At 40.6% G+C, this 6,584-nt stretch overlaps 1 long non-coding RNA gene across 1 annotated transcript; it reads left to right on the forward strand.

Moving 5' to 3' along the window:
* The first annotated feature begins 1,861 nt into the window (after window positions 1–1,861).
* Window positions 1,862–5,940, forward strand: LOC122179247. Its single transcript, XR_006178606.1, has 2 exons — window positions 1,862–2,076; window positions 5,533–5,940. It is a non-coding gene; the product is annotated as an uncharacterized LOC122179247 (long non-coding RNA).
* Window positions 5,941–6,584: the final 644 nt, after the last annotated feature.

Consider the following 6,584-nt stretch of genomic DNA (forward strand, 5'->3'; position numbering starts at 1 on the left):
AAAGCGCAGAAGTATAAAAAATTAGTTATATAGCAGCCAGGCCATTTGAATAAGGGGCTCCTGCAAGTTAGTTTAATTTTCCATTAGATATTGATTTCTTGGAGGAAAAAATTGTGGAAACAAGCTCAAAGCCTTGCCTGTGTGCACAGCAAAAAGTGACCTGCAGTAGCTGGGCAGAGGTAGTGGCCTAAAGCAGGGCAGAGGCAGGATGTGGGTCTCTCCACCATCCTGTCTTGATCAGTCTTTGCCAATAAACATCCTGCTATTTCCACAGTATTTCTTTTCCTCTTTCTGTCTGTTTTACTTCATCTTCTCCTTTTCTCTTCTAGTTGCTGTTGTCTAGGAAAGACATTTAAATTCTATCTAAATCCTTTCTCAGTGGTCAGAATTTATGTTCTGAAATATATGGTCATCAGAAAAGAAAATATTGTTTGGAGAGAAAGCCTCCTAGGAGACATGATGTATTACTCTATCTTGATTTTTCTGCTGTTCAGTATGCAATCACAGAGCCACTCCAGCTTTTGCAACAGACTTAAGAAGCTTTGAAAGTTAAGTGGATTTTGACAGCAGTTCAAAACTGAAATTATAGCTGGTATTTCTTCAGTGCAATCTCCAAGGGTTTGGTGATTCTTAGATTCAGGCATTCATCTGTGAAGCCTGGAAATGTTGCAATCTAATGCTCACCCACGATGAGAAAAAGTTGTGCAAGTGGATGAAAATGGCTTTGTAATGGGTTAAAGGAACAATGTAATTGGGAAATGTATAGAGACCAGAGTTTAGGCTGTTGCTGGTATAAATGAGCATAACTCTGTGCTAACTCACAGATTTACTCCATCTTTCAGCATCCGTGCATGGGACATTGGAGCAGTGAGGAAGTTACTAGTTATACTGCTGGAGATGAAAATAAATGCAGAAAGCATGGTTGGCAGAGTTGAGGATCTTTCTGCCAAGAAGCTCAGGTTCTGGCCTACTGACTAAAGTACCTTCATTTTTCCTTCCTTCAGATCCTGAAGCTCAGGGTTTAAAGTAGCCCGGTATTTAGGTGTAATATTTGAATGGTAAGGAGCATAACACTAAAACAGAAAATAAAAATTCTGGCAATTATGTTTCATTACAAAGGAGCTTTCAATTAGAAGGAACATAATTAATACCAGCTATACACAAGATTTCCTCAGTACTTCAGCACAGAGGGTCACTGTAAAGCAGCATGAAATAGTGTTTCTGGAGGTGGTTTTCATTTGAAATGAAAATGAAATGTTTATACTCAAAATGGACAAACAGTCATGCAGAATAATAAAACAGCAGTGGCTCATGCAACCCTCTTCTATTCAGTGGCTTCAGTAGCTTCCCCTGACTTTTCTGCCAAATGAGGTCAAAGATAAAATATACCATGAAATCCCTAAAAGCCAGGATTGAAAGTTGAGTTGTCTCCCTTGATAGCCAATCTCCTTTATTTCTTCCTTTCTCTTAGCAGTACAGCCAGGTCTGGAGATCATCCCTAATGATATGACTCCAGTGGAGAGGTACAGCTACATACATGATGTATTCATGTCATTTATGAGCATTAACTTGAAAATTGGCTTTTTGGTCCCAGGGACATATCTTTTAAAACTGGACAGAACAAGGTGTCTTCAGTGTCTTGATTGATGGTCGGCAGCCAAGTCGATGGAGACCAGCCAGGGGGAGAGCAACAGAAAGTGGTTTTTACAAATGTCTCCAAATGCTGTTGTTTCTTCCAAATGCCTATGGTTTGAGGATTTGTGGTACAAATGGGCCTTTTTACCTCCTTTCTTGTACTCCCCTTGCTGAGATAGCTTTCTGTCCTGGTTTTGCTTTGCAGACACCTACATTGGGACACCAGAGATGATTTATCTGGGCATCCTCAGAAAGGAAAGGAACAGTCTTCTTCCTCTACATGCTACTTAGCTGTTACAACTTTTGCATCCAAACTCAAGTCTGTTGCTCATTTTGCAGCTCTGGAGAGTAGTCTGCCTACCTGTGTTACTGAGGAGCGCTGTGATGGATTTCCCTCTAGTGATGAAATATGTCAACTGCAGATTATTCCACAAATCTAAGGTTCTGGTACAGTAAAATTACATGTTTCTTCTTTCCTTTCAGAGATGTTTTGAGAGGGGAGGAAAAGAGAATAAGATATTTATTGGATCTGGAATACTATGAAATCAAAGCATAAACAACGGGACTCTTTACTATTGGGAAAAAAAAAAGAAAAACAAAAAGAAAAAAACACCCAACCCTTTCCAGATTTAACACAGAGTTGTACATTAAATATACATTCTCACTAGGTTTGGTTACTCTGGAGAAAATCAATATTTCTGAAAGGAAAATGAGTAATATTATGCATTTTCTGGTAGAATAGACAACTCTAGTCCTTTTCTTTGGGTTTAGAAAATACCTTGTCTTCTCTAGGCCTGGCCCTATTTTCAGACTTCTCACTTTGTACCAAGATTTTAAAATTGTATCAGAAATAGAGCCTCCAGGGCTCAAAACCTGCATATTATATTTGCTGTGGATTCGTCTAATTTTGCACAGCCAATGAAGGAATTATTTACTTAATCTGAGTGCAAAATACAATAACCTATCTTTTGCTGTTATTACTTTCTATACAACTGTCACTTTTAAAATCTAGAGTGTGTGTTACTGAATAATTTTGAAGTTATTGGTTATTTTCAAATAAGCTCAGCAGTAGAAATAAGTTTTGGAGTTATTAGAATTTGACACTGCCTGTCACTAAATTCAGCCACTAGTGCCTGCTCTGAGGCAGCAGTGTGTGAGCAGTGTCCATAGGCACACAGAGTGCCGTGAGAAGCTGATGTGCCTTCTGCCCAGCCATACCTCTGCTCATGCCATATTAGCAAGTGGGCATTCTACACCTTGCTCGAGGCGTCTGTTATGTGGATTTTCTTGGATGGAATAAGGGGAACAGGGCTAGAAGTCACAATTTTTGAGAAACTGGAGATAGGGATGGAGATAGAGATGGGGATAGAGATAGGTGCTATGGTTGGGCAGCAATCATTGACTACCATCACTGCACAGGGTGCAACCCTTTCTCTACTGCAAGAAGAGATCAAAGGACATTAGGGAGTGGCAGGCCAAACAGTGCCACACTAATGCAACTAGGACAGGAAGCAATGGAGGAGGCTGTGCGAGTTGTTCTGGAGCAGCCATAGCCAAAGCTCTTCAGGTTCAGATGAATGCCTATCTTTAGGTGTAATTTCTCCTGATGTTTGAGTAGAGTGTAGACTAACTGACCTCTTTTGGTCTTTAAGAGCCTTAGGGTCAAAGAAATGATGTTTCCTGTGGTTCAATCAGAATGTCTGATCCCTGAGGCAGCAGGCTTGCATTGCGGTCCCAGACTGACTCATGTAAAGAGTCAATAAAAAATGAAGCGTAGGGAAACAGAGCATCTCTAGCCCTGGTTAACATGACGACTGCAGAGAACAGAGTGATTATAAGATGGTTTAGACACCAGAATTTGTAAGGAGATAAGTCACTAAGTTGCTACCCTTGAAAACCATGGATAGTCTGCGTTTGCCTTAACAGCATGTGTCTTTATGAGAAATACTTCCTTGTATATTAATATCCTTAGTTCTGTTCTGCAGGAGAGGTTCAATGCAAAGTGTTAACGAGGGGTCAGCAATGAACAAATCTGTGGGTGCCCCTGAACATACTGTCACCACTGGGTAAACCCTGCCCCATGCTTGTGTGTCCATTGGGACAAACCAAACAAGGCAAAGCAGGGCTGAAGGAACCGCAAGTTTTCAGACACCTCCCTGAGACATAAGCCGCATAGTTTTGGAGGGTAACATTCAGCTCTGGTAGGGGAAGTCCACATGTGACATGTCATTATATATCTTATCCTCCTTTTTCCTGTTCCTTGATCTTTTCAGCTGCTCTTTTATAACCCTTTTTGCACTCAGATGAACAGCCCTAATCACTCTGCTCACTGCTCCCGGTTTTGCTGTGTTCACCTTCAATTTTGCTATTTGTTTTACAGTTACTGAAATTGTTTCAGCTTTACAGGGCATAATTGAGGTGTTTTCCTTAGCCCCAGAGTTCCCATACAGCTGGCTGTTGCATTTGGGCATTTCTCTTGCAACACTGCCTTGATCACTGTGAAATTCAGCCACACCTCTGTGCCCCCACTTACTTTTGTAGGTTCATCTCACTGTCATCTGCCAACTCCAGCCATTTTCGCACGTCCTGTTCCATTCACATCAGTGTAGGCCAGGGACCAGCTGCCCACATGCAACCCCAACACATCGTTTCATTTCTTCCTTCCTCTTTGCTCCTTCAGCAATCTGCCTCTCCCCCAGTCTCCATCTGTCTCCACATGCATTATGCACTTACTATTTAATGTGACTGCATACACAGAATACTTGGCATGTGCAGAAAGACAAGCTTAACAGATATTTAAGGAGCTTCTGTTGATTTCATTACGTATTTTGAAAAGCAGTTTTCTGCAAACCTGGTAAGGGGTTGTGGGAGGAGGGACATATGGTTGCCAGATGCAGAATCATAGAATCACAGAATTGTAGGGGTTGGAAGGGACCTCCAGAGATCATTGAGTCCAATCCCCCCTGCCAAGCCGGCTCCCTACGGCAGGCTGCACAGGTAGGCATCCAGGCAGGTCTGAATTTCTCCAGAGGAATCCACAACCTCCCTGGGCAGCCTGTTCCAGTGCTGTCTTGCTCACTGTGAAGAAGTTCCTTCACGTATTGATGCAAAACTTCCTATGCTCCGGTTTATGGCCATTTCCCCTTGTCGTGTCCCCACAGACCGCTGAAAAAAGGTTGGCCATGTCGCTTTGACTCCCACACAAGATATTTATAACCATTCATCAGATCCCCTCTGAGTCTTCTTTTCTCAAGACTGAACAGACCCAGGTCACCCAGCCTTTCCTCATAAAACATACAGTGCATTGTAGTATTTTTTTTTAAGATAATTTTGAAGTTCAGATTTGTTGCTCTTGGGAACACATAATGCTCACAGCAAAACTATTTTCCAAAGCTGGAAAGGGTGCAGAATCTGAGAAATAATCTACATGACTTCAGGAAGACCTAAAAATCATTAAATATTGAAACGAATCTCTCTGAGAATCTTAATTATATTTAAAGAGCAATTCTTCTCTTACGCATGACAACAGAAACGGTTTATTCTGCGTCAATAAATCTGCATGCAGGCTGTATGTGACATCACTTCTGCATATTTTAGAAATTAAAATAAATGATTTCTGTCTTTTGGAGTTGTTAGCGTCACAATGCTGATATAAAATGATCCTTCTGTAATTAGATCCTCTTCATTCCCTCTGATGAGATCAAACCCTGAAATGTTAATTTGAGATATATTATCATACAAACCTTTGGGGCTCCTTGCATTTCTTTTCAGCTGCATGTTAAATGCATGTCTTCCCAGCTTTGTTTCCAATAACTGGGGATTTTTGTGTAAAAATTCCCTAATGTAGGCAAGACCTGTAAGCTAAGAGCCAAACTCAAGTAATTTTCTTTCCTGCAGATGTGCTTGGAACAAGAATTGATGTTATTTTGCAATCAGGAAGCCAATCAAAAATCTCTCAAGACGCTTCACAGTTTTCCGTATAGTGAAAACAGCTTAATGAAGGACATAGTCAGTGATGTGGGAACATGAAAACTGTCCTGTGAGACTTCAATTACTGAAGATACAAAAGAGGGAAAAAGAAAATGGACCAAAAATTCAACTTAATTTAGCCATTATCTGGCAGGCTTTGCAGTGCTGACAACGTAAGATCTTGTTGACCTTGTAAACCAAGCACTTTTAAGATGCACTTGACAGACAGTGCAGGTACATATCCTCATTGCCATACCTGTTTAAAGGTGTCTGTTCACAACAGATTTTCAGGTTCAGGTGTATATAATCCTAAATTAAAAACTACTTCAGAAATTATATTTGAGTAGATTTTTATTTATTTTTCCTTTCTGATTTGTACATAACAACTGATTTATGTCTATAACTTTATTTAACATGCCTATTCAATGCTGTGTGGTTTTGATTTCTTTAAGGCAAGTTCTCTTCTAACTGTTTTGACTTACGGCACATAGTTGCATTTCTTAAATCAGGAGATCCAGATGAACTCCTGAATGCTTCACAGCTTTCCATTTTACCAGCAAGGTGCTGAAGTAGCCGTGCTTGGCACGTCGATAACTCCTGCATTAGGGAATGACAAGAGGAACAGACACAAAACCTGTAGAGAAATACAAGCAGCAAGCTGCTAAATGCCTTTTACTGGACATTTATGTGTGTCAGAGCACTATAGAACAAATAAAACTGACTGTAAAAATAAGCAGCTCCTGGAGATGAGTGGCTCATCACTACATCTGTTCTGGCAAAGGGTGCAAAACAAAGCAGCACTGAAATGTCCCAAAATAATTAATCATGACCTGTTCAGCTGGTAAGATCCCAAATTCTCCTCATCTAAACTCACTCCTGGTAAGTAAGCTGAGAAATGTGACAGACTTCACCAGGAAAGTAGCTCCTGTAGCAAAGGAAAGGGTCTATTCATTTTCTGATAGTAACATACAAAGGGATAA

Source organism: Lagopus leucura, unplaced genomic scaffold (genome assembly GCF_019238085.1).
Source record: "Lagopus leucura isolate 7727_CA_CO unplaced genomic scaffold, USGS_WTPT01 Super-Scaffold_100002, whole genome shotgun sequence".
Taxonomy (NCBI): Eukaryota; Metazoa; Chordata; class Aves; order Galliformes; family Phasianidae; genus Lagopus; species Lagopus leucura.